At 41.3% G+C, this 11008-nt stretch overlaps 1 long non-coding RNA gene across 1 annotated transcript; it reads left to right on the top strand.

Moving 5' to 3' along the window:
• The first annotated feature begins 2331 nt into the window (after nt 1–2331).
• LOC110015995 (uncharacterized) lies at nt 2332–8553 on the top strand. Its single transcript, XR_002872686.2, has 6 exons — nt 2332–3489; nt 3605–3724; nt 7406–7473; nt 7552–7631; nt 7958–8056; nt 8184–8553. It is a non-coding gene; the product is annotated as an uncharacterized LOC110015995 (long non-coding RNA).
• Nucleotides 8554–11008: the final 2455 nt, after the last annotated feature.

An 11008-nucleotide genomic window follows, 5' to 3' on the forward strand; every position in this document is an offset into this window, starting at 1 on the left:
AGAAGGTAAATATCCTGTAGTATCTGTAGTGTATACTTATCTAAGTGTTGAGGCATTTCTGGTGCATATCCAGACATGCAGCATATCTGAAGGTATCCGGGCAGAAGATACTGGTTGCGTCTTATTTTGGTCATATCCAAGTTTCGAATATGACCTGAAGTCAAATCTGGAAATATCTGGAGTAAAGATACTGAAGAAGGTAAATATCCTGTAGTATCTGTAGTGTATACTTATCTAAGTGTTGAGGCATTTCTGGTGCATATCCAGACATGCAGCATATCTGAAGATATCCGGGCAGAAGATACTGGTTGTGTCGTATTTTGGCCATATCCAAGTTCCGAATATGACTTGAAGTCAAATCTGGAAATATCTGGAGTAAAGATACTGAAGAAGGTAAATATCCTGTAGTATCTGTAGTGTATACTTATCTAAGTGTTGAGGTATTTCTGGTGCATATCCTCCGCAGTTACCATTGCCGCTGTAGGTACCATAACCGTTCGGCCTGGAACTTCCCTTTGGGGTCCTACGACTAGTGCTGACGTCACATTATGTGATTGGCTGTGTTGGTCTGATGACGTGTCAGACAGTGATTGATCTGGACAATTTACGATACTATCTATCTATTTACCAAGGCTGTGTCCCACCAAGGTGGGGTAGCCTAGACAGGGCACACAATTTTAACTCCCTCCTTCTCTTCCCCAAACCCTCCGCCTTCAGTGTGTGCGTGTGTGTGTGCGTTGGTGTGTGTGTGTGACACTGGTCTAAGGCCTGGTCTAAGCCACACCACACTGCACCAGGGTCAGCTGCACACTCCAGTGTGGGCACCTCCACAGCAGGGCCTCAGCCAAGGCTGGTTTCCCCTTGCCGCTTCATCCCAAGACCAGACCTCTACCACACCCATCCATTCATTCATACACAAACTCTCGCCACCCATCCCTGTCCTGAGCAGCCTCTCTCCCCTGCACCACAGTCATCCCTCTTGCATTCAGCGCTCTCCTTACACCCTCCGTCCATCCCATTCGTGGTCTTCCTCTCATTCTCACTCCACTCACATCAGATTCATATACCCTTTTCACCAAACGCTCCCTTTCCATTCTTTCAACATGTCCAAACCATCCCAGTGCCTTTTGCTCTGCTCTATAAGCCAACTCTCGCATCACACCAGTTCTCTCTCGGATAACTTCATTTCTCATACGATCCATACGCGTCACACCACACATACTCCTCAAACATCTCATCTCAACTACATTCAGCTTCCTCTTTTCCGCCACATTCAGACTCTGTTTCAGCCCCATATAACGCTGCAGGCACCACCACACCCTCATAGAATCTCCGTTTCGCATGCTTTTCCAGTGATCTACATTCAATCACTCTCTTCATCCCCCCCCATATCTTTCGTACTTTGTTCATTCTAAACTCTACCTCTTCCCCTATTCCACCATCCACACAGACACACGACCCCAAATACTGAAAACACTCTACCTCTTCCAACAACTCCCCATTTAATGCCACATTCAATCTACGTTCACCCTTTAACCTCGTACACCTCATCACCTTACTCTTTCCCTTATTCACCAATTTACGATACTAATATTAATAATATTAATAAATAATGTTATGACGTCTGTTGTAAACGAACAGAGCTGCGAGATAGTATTTGAAAGGTGCCTTTATTATTGTTATGATTATTATTGAATTCATGTTCTCTTATAGTTCTTTTAATCTGTGCACCCATTGCTTTATTATTGACAGAACGGACCCGGAAGGGCAACATTTAGCCGTGCTGACAAAAATTTCAGCCACGGCTGAACTTAAACTGGAGTAACGAGCGGATTGTGACAACATGTCTTTATAAAAATGACAAAGAATATTGTCATATACAATTTATGGGGGAAAACTCCTTTAGGTTACAAAAGGGAACATGAAATGAAAATACGTAGAGCCCAAGCAGATGTCAACGCTACGTAGTTTGTCCAAATGGGGTTACCGTAGTGTGACGTTATACTCAGTCGAAAGGACCCCGAACGGAAGTTCCAGGCCGAAAGGTTATGGTACCTACACCGTATTTTATGATTTGTGCAAAGGCGATACTGCATTAGGACATGTATTGTCTCTGGATATTATATGTATCACTTGTTTGATAAGTGCCTTGCCTAGCAATTTATGTGCACAAGATACTTCAAAAGCACATATATTTGAGAGTTTGCTCTGCACTTATATTTTCCCACAAATTTTTAAAAACAGGTGTGAAAAGTATTGACAAGTCAACCCAAGTTTGATTAAGATATACAGTAATATCCTCATTGCTTCATCAAAGGTAATAAAAACAATGGCACTTCGGCATACAACAAATTTTGTCATTTTCAACAGCCAATTTCTTCCTGAGCATGTATCAAGTGGCAGGAAAGTCTTTTGTGATGTTTTGTAAAACAGTATCTCATATTATACTAAAAAAAACCATAAGAAACCTTTTAAAAAACTTTAGGATTGTTTTTGGTAAGAAATCAATGATAACTGCTGCTCTGTTTAGTGTTTTCAGGGAGTGGGTGAAGAAAGTTTATTTTTTTTAACTTTATTGTTCAAAATGTAGGTACAGCCAGGAGAGCAAACATATTACATGCATTTTACACAAAAACATTCAGGTTTCCACAACTTTCATACAAACATACAGCTTTCTTAAGGCTTTTAGAGATTTAACTGAGATACATTTCAATTTGTTTGATTAACACGGGGGGGGGATAGAAGATGAATAGAATAAGCATTTATGAATATACAATTTGCCAAATATAATAATAACATTAATTATTAGTTTTTATTTGAGTCCAAGTTTTTATTATAAAACCCAAAAATTATATATTCGAATTTCAGAGTGAAGTTGGGGTGAATATGATTACTGATAAATTGTAAACACTTCTTCCAAAAAAAAAATCTAATTTCAGTACAATTCCAAAAAAGAAGATTAATTGCTTTTGGATGTTCTTTGCAAAAGGGACAAATCAATTTTTTAATGTATCTTAGCATGAATTGATTAGTGGGGTAAATTTTGTGCATGATTTTAAAAGAAACTTCTTTCATTTTTTATTTTATTTATCATAGATTTTTGGGTCACACTCCAGCCCTTTCTCCAAATGCTGCCGGGAACAAAACGTCTTCAGTAGTTTCGAAGCCGCTAAACAACACGAGGAGAACGAACGGCCGTGACGTCTTACCCGAGCTCCAGTAAAGTGAAATTTGATTGGTCACGTTCTGCAACGCGACAAATCAGCTGTCAAGTAACAGAGCTCCGCGCCGCCATGACGCAGTCTGTTTGAAAACAATGGCGGCACGGAGCGCTAGGTCCGAAGATGAAGACGGAAAAAAAGAATAAAAGTTGACCGTAGGAGACATGGAAACCCTCTAGTAAGCGAGGCCGACCGCGTCCTCACAACGAAAAGACCTCAGAGGATCCGGGAGTTGGCGGCAGTGACCCGGCCGAGCGGATAAGTTCAGGTAAACTTTTGATTTAAATGGGCATGTTCGGGGCTTGGAGGCTACGGGGTTATATTTAACCAATTCCGGGGCTATTTTAAATAGCAAAAATAACCACATCCTTCCCTTTTTTCAGGAAAATAGTTTTCATCTGAAGCGATTGAAACATAATCACAGAGGCTGGACGACGTGGAAAAAACCAAGAAGAAGCTACAAGAACACCGGATACGACCCCCCCCCCCCCCTCGAAGTTTCCGTATGTATCTTCCGTGTGTAAAAATATTTTGTACTGAAAAACTTCGCTTTTGTATAAAACTTCAAGGAACCCAGAAACATGTCATCACCTAACGGACAAACGTCGAGCAGCGACTTTGACGCGGTAAACAGCATGACGTGACCGTACAGATTAATGAAGTGCGTGGAGGGGATGGGGGATTGGGGGGTGGAATCCGCGGCACACGTCTGTGCAGAACCGGGGACTGTGATCCGTATGGATCATGGATCATCCGCGCAGCCTAGTAGCTTCTCCTGGGATTCGGTGTCAGACCGTAAAACCTCATCACGCGCGGGACGTCATCACCGCGGACCCACACTTTATTTATTTATTTATTTGAAGACACAGAGGACTCATATGGTGTGTGATTTGAACTATAAACATATTCATCTTTGCTAATTATTGTGTATTCTCGTGCGGTTATGGACAAATGTTGGAGACCTATGGCAGGCCATTTTAACATTAAAAGGCTAGACTGGATGTGTGTTGCAGATATCTTTATTTGAGTTTTGCCTAGTCAAAAAGAACATTTCAGATATCCGCAACTACATTCTTCCTATCCGTAATCGTAATTTTAGATATCCTCAAAGATATTATTCCTAGGACAAATGACATCACTTTCACCATTCATTTGTATGGGGTTTACAATTACAGATATCTACAATTCAGTTGCAGATATCCACTTCATGAATTACGGATATCTGTAACTGAATTGTAGATATCTGTAATTCAAGTTTCAGATATCTACAATTTCATTCTTACTAGTCAAAACTCAAGTTAAAGATATCTTTAATTCAAGTCAATTTAAGATATCTACATGTTCCTTTTCAGATATCTTAAATTAAGTTTTGACTAGGCGAAATGACGTTGTAGATATCTGTAACTGGAATTGTGACTAGTCAAAATGACTTTGTAGATATCTCAAACTGGAGTTAGGGATGGTCATAATTTAATTGTAGATATCTATAATCAAGTTACAGATATCTTGAAATGAAATTTGAATAGAGATATCTGAATCTTGAGATATCTGTAATGTTCATTCAGGATAGTCAAAATGTAATTACAGATATCTTGAATTAGAGTTTCGACTAGGCGAAATGACGTTGCAGATATCTGTATGCAAATTAGGTCCGCATCGCACTTTAGGGGAGGAGCAGAGCGTGTTGTTGTAATCATTCAAATCGCACCTGCTAACTTGTAATTAGCACTGATTAGCACCAGGTTGCAGCAGTACGACGGGGTTTTAGGACTAGTTTACAAAAAAAGTTTTGTTTTCTTTAATTACAACTTTTATCTCGTAAATTTAGGAGATAAAAGTGTTGTGGAGTGTGTGTGTGTGTGTGTGTGTGTGCGCGCGCGCGCATGCGTGCGTGTGTGTGTGCTGAGATGGGGGTGAGTACGGAGTACGGAGCGGAGGTGTGTGCGTTGATACTGTGTGTTCGGAGGACGGAGCACCGTAATAAAGAGAAGGTGTCCCCCCCCCCCAGAATAACTGTTTTCTTAATCCGCACTGGAGGTTGAGGGTTCCGATCAGGAAAGTGAACCCCGAAGAAGAATCACCTTCGGCGGAGGAAATCTCCCCTGCGCTTCTGACCGCGATCGGAAAGAGAGAAAAGAAAAGAGAAAAACACCAAGTCTTCCGTTTATCGGAGCCTAGCTTTATTTCCGGATAGCTTTAACCGAAGTGATTCTGAACCTTTTGGCGACTCAAAATCAGATTATTAGTGGAGCCGGCTTTCCGGGGTTCGGTGTCGGTAAAGCGGAGTTTTATGTGTTTAATAAGGAGCTCAGAGACACGTGTGGGTGCAGATGATCGCTGCAGCCTTTATTTTCCTTTTCATTCACATATCCTGAAGTTCATCAGTCACCTTATGTCATGAACCTGTCATCCGAACACCAATGCAGAAGTAAACAGTGTTACATACACCTCTCCTCCAGATGAAACGTCCTGATCCAACATAAAACAATAAAGAGGAATGAAAATAGTCTGTTATGTTAGCATTACAACGTTGAAAATGCCAAAAAGTGCTCCTCCATAGACGGAAGGGTCACAGAAACGTAGAGATCTTGTCTTTAATGGAGGAAGAAAGGATTCAGGTGGACAGCTGCAGGGACACTGACGGCTTCGGGCTGCAGAGATCCTTCAAACCACCCATCAATGAATAAAACATGAATAAATCATAAATCAAACTAACGAATTTCCAAACATTTAGAACGTTATCAATAAACATTCAGCTCACCTCTTCAACAAAGTTTAGTCGGTCTGCTGCTGCTGTGTGGCGTTCACCTGCTGCTCATCATGCTCACTTCCACTTAATATCGTAAATTTAATTTAGGACTTAAAATCTTTTAATTTTACTGTTTTTGGTGGCCCTAAATCTCCGTCGTAGAGCAGCCAGCGGGCGAAGCGATTTTTAATCGTCTTTTAAATGCTGCAGCCCGTGCAAGACAGGAGGAGCTAGTGATAATGACGTTTGAGATATCTGTAACTGTCATTCTGCAGGAGGAGCTAGTGATAATGACGTTTGAGATATCTGTAACTGTCATTCTGCAGGAGGAGCTAGTGATAATGACGTTTGAGATATCTGTAACTGTCATTCTGCCTAGGCAAAACTGAATTGCAGATATCTACAATTGTCATTTAAGATGTGTGACGAGTTGAATGTCGTTTTCAATGACGTCATTGCAGATATCTGTAATTCAGTTTTGACTAGGCAAAACTGAATTATAGATATCTCTATCGGTCGTTTCGACTATCACAATTACGTTACAGATATCTTGAATTACAATTCCAACTATCCAAATGTAATTACGACTAGTCAGAAATACGTTGCTGATATCTACAATGTTCATTCCGGATAGTCAAACTTAGCGTTTTGATGTTAAAATGGCCTGCCATAGAGACCCTCAGCACTATGTCAATTAGGTTTCTTTTAGGTTCTACGTGTTGGGCGGCCGCGGCGTCACTCCTCCCGATTCCCCCGCTGGAGCGGCAGACGTCGCCCCCCACCGCCGTGGGGCCTGTGTAGCGTGAGCAGCACGGAGACACGGGGGTCCACCGGCAGTTGCGCCCGAACCGGCTGCACAGGGTCCGAACGTCGGCTCCCCTCTCGCTAAGGGCGCCGGAGGAGGGAAAGGAGAGGCGAGGAGCCTGGGGGGCGAGGGTGGAGCGCAGGCCACCCGATGTCTCTGCACTTCTGTCAAAAGTGGCAGGAAAATATACGTCTGGAGGCGCTACGAGCTCCTCATGGCGTGACTTCAGCGCGGCAGGAAACATCGTCACCCCGTTAAGATCCTCACTGATAGCTGACACGGTTAATATGTTGGTGTTCCGGTCACGTAACATGAAGACGGACAAATAAAAGCAGCAGCACGATTCACTAAAGCAGCCAAACAGACAAACACGTGTTCACTTTTTTTTTGCACTTTAAAAAAGGTTGTTCATGTTTAGCCTATGTTGAACCTTTCCTGCGAGGACTTTTCTCTTTCTGACCGTGGTCGGAAAACGTTGGCGGATCTCCCTTTGGGGTTATAAGCTACATGCGTTCTTGAGTTTGCCACTCGGCTGCTGGGGGGTTTTGTGTTGGGCAGGTGCCTGTATTCTAGAACATTGGCCAGAACAGCAATGTTGCTGTAACCTAACAGACTTGTTCTTTCTTTCAGATTCTTGTCCATCACAAACACAAGAACCTCGGAGAGCAGCTCCAGTGGAAGGTCTGGGCAGATGATAAGTATGTTTCTTTCTCACTATCATTTTAGGAAACTTGACTAGAACTCCAGTCAGTTATAAAATATTGTCTTTTTTTTAGCTTCAGAACACCACACAATGAGGAGATGACGGCAGCAGTGAAAGATGTGGAACCAAATTGGAGTTTCCACCAAGTTAGAAGTAAGCACCAACATGAAGTTGGATTTACACAACTCGCCAAGTTAGAGATAATGTGAGAGACTCAATGTCAATAATCAGTGTTACTTTCTTTTCAGAGATTTTTTTGAATAGGATTGCAATTGTATTAGTGTGATAGACAGCTCATTTAGTGTTTCCATGTCTTAAGACCAAACACTAAGTTACATTAACGATATAGCATTGACAATGGATAATTAAGATAAGCCACTGTGACAGTCTGCATGGGACATTTTGAATATTCCACTTTGGAAACATGTTTGCAATATGTTGACCTCATCTTCTGTACATTTCATATTTCCATCGACTAGGAGCTTGCAATCAAGCTATTGACAGTCTCAAGTGCAAAGAGAGAGAATGGAGATAGAAGCAAGGAGGAGGTCAAAAAGAGGACCAGTCAGCATGATCAGGTGAGTTGTCCTATTTGTGACCTTGTTTCATTTACTCAGGTCATGCATGGTCCAGTTGAACTGTGTATGTGTGTGTATGTTGTTTCCTCTAATTAAAATAATATTTTCCTTTCCTGTTGGTCCATAGCTCTTCAAAAAGAGGGTCAAAATTGCTGAGAAGATTCTCAATCAAGAGGATCTGTCATAAAAAAAAGAGCCAATGCAAACTATGTCAGCGACGAGGAAAGTGACGAGGACAAACATCTTATTATCAAGCCTTGCCAAAGTGGCGCTCCACTAGGCTAACCATGGTGATGCTGAAATGCCATAAAGCCTGGGATGAAAACTTGAGGAGTGGAATTGAGCCAAAATTACGCACGAGACACTCAGCTGGCTTTACTGAAGGAAACCCACCACCAGTCAAGAGCTGCTATCTGGCAGAAGAGAAAAAAAGGATGCATGTTTGTTTGTGGTTTTTGACTTATTTATTTATTATGTAATAAAATATTTTTGAGTAATACCGGTTTTCTGTTACCTTTTATTATGGCCCGCAGCAGTCATAGACTGCAAGGACCATATTGTAACTGGTACAAGGGTCGAACACTCAAAAAGGTCCAAAACCTCAAAAAAACGCGTCACCAAAATTGGCACACACCTAGGATAAATGTGAAATGAATTTTCGGCAAAGAGAACGTCACCCCCCCCAAGTCGATGACATCACGGCGAGCGTTCCCGTAAAAAAAATGAATGGGCCGAAAATCGCTTATGGGGCTAAAAAAAAATATTTCGGAATACAGTTACGAAACCAAAACACGCGTGTTGGAGATATCCCAAAGAAGTTATGAAATCATTATGGGATGGCCACACGACTTACGGCTTGGCGGCCATTTTGTGGCGAACTCAAAGAAATAAAGATTTTCGTGTTTTTTGACAATATGGGAAAATGACACTTTTGTTCAAGCGATTTTCACGAAATTGCATACACAAGCCAAAAACACGATTCTACAACTGCCAAAGAAGTTTCGTTGACCTTTGACCTTGGCAAGGGGCGGCCATCTTGGATTTTCAAAAAAAAGTACCTTTAGTAACGGATACAAACGAAAACTCGTCCTAGGGATTTTTATCAATCTTCTTGAAACTTCTCGGGCATCAATGGCAAGCTACTGTGGACAAAATGTTGGAATTAGAAGTTGTAGAATTTGAAACGCGTGCGCGTGGCGAATTCGCAACCGTCGCCATTTTAGCTAGCTCGCACATATTTTATCGGAATAGCCTGAAACTGAAATATGCGATACCCTGTCCCACACTGAACAAAACGATGTCACATACGACAAAATCGATAAAGGAATGTGGCCGTGGTAAACAAAAAACCGTCGCAAAAAAAAGTGCTGACTCGGCAAAAAAAAATTTTTTCGGATTTTATTTTTAAGAATCGGCTAACGAAACTCAGATAACTTTGTCGGGTATATAAAAAGAAAGTTTTGAAATCATTACGTGATGGCGACATGACCTACGGTTTGGCGGCCATTTTGTGCCAAAATCTACCATTTTGCGTTTTTCGCGTTTTTACACAATATGGAAAAATTAACTTTTTTTCGAGCGATTTTCACGAAATTTGATGCGCGTGTCCCTAGCGTAAGTCTACAATCACCTCTGGAGTTTCGTCGACCTTTGACCTTGGGAAAAGGTGGCCATCTTGAATTTTCTATAAAAAACACCTTTACCACCGGATTCAAACGTAAACTTGTCGTTGGAATATTCATCGATTGTCTCGAAACTTTTTGGGCATCAATGGCAAGCTACTGTGGAAAAAATGTTGGAATTAGAAGTTGTAGATTTTAAACGGCGTGCGCCTGGCAAGCTAGCAAAGTGGCGCACTGTTATAACTCCCATGCATTTCAATACAATACAGTGAAAATTGAATGCATGCATTCATGCCTGAAACAGAATACATTGAAAAACACTGGATATGGACATATAAGGAATGTGGGCGTGGTTAGCATTAAACCACTGTTGCTAAGGACGACAAAAAGTTTACTTTTACCGATTTGTCCGAAACTGACGTCAATCTGTTCGTCCTCCCGAGGGGACAAAAACATAAAATGGTTGCTATGGAGATAAAATCAACAGAAAAGCCGCCATTTTGAAAAAAGTGGGTTTTTTACTAACATATGATGTATAGCTCTCACCAATGGAGGAATGTGTTTTACTGAGTGGATTGATGATGCTGATCGCTATGCTAGCACTTTTAGCCTAATTAGCATAACTAGCATAGTTAGCATAATTAGCATTTTAGGTAATGTGTTTTTCTGAGTCATTTGATGATGCTGATCGCTATGCTAGCACTTTTAGCCATGTTAGCATAGCTAGCATAGTTAGCATAATTAGCATTTTAGGTAATGTGTTTTTCTGAGTCAGTTAAAGATGCTGATCGCTATGCTAGCACTTTTAGCCATATTAGCATAGCTAGCATAGTTAGCATAATTAGCATTTTAGGTAATGTTTTTTTCTGAGTCAGTTGATGATGCTGATCGCTATGCTAGCACTTTTAGCCACATTAGCATAGCTAGCATAGTTAGCATAATTAGCATTTTAGGTAATGTGTTTTTCTGAGTCAGTTGATGATGCTGATCGCTATGCTAGCAGTTTTAGCCACATTAGCATAGCTAGCATAGTTAGCATAATTAGCATTTTAGGTAATGTGTTTTTCTGAGTCAGTTGATGATGCTGATCGCTATGCTAGCAATTTTAGCCACATTAGCATAGCTAGCATAGTTGGCATAATTAACATTTTAGGTAATGTGTTTTTCTGAGTCAGTTGATGATGCTGATCGCAATGCTAGCACTTTTAGCCACATTAGCATAGCTAGCATAGTTAGCATAATTAGCATATGCAGTTTTGACTAGCCATTATCAAAAGTGGGCGGTGAGGGCGGTGAGGGCGGTGGTGCGTAGAGTTGGGCGTGGAAGGCG

This window comes from Oryzias latipes, chromosome 22 (genome assembly GCF_053564925.1).
Source record: "Oryzias latipes strain Hd-rR chromosome 22, Olatipes_Hd-rR_3.1".
In the NCBI taxonomy this organism is placed as follows: Eukaryota; Metazoa; Chordata; class Actinopteri; order Beloniformes; family Adrianichthyidae; genus Oryzias; species Oryzias latipes.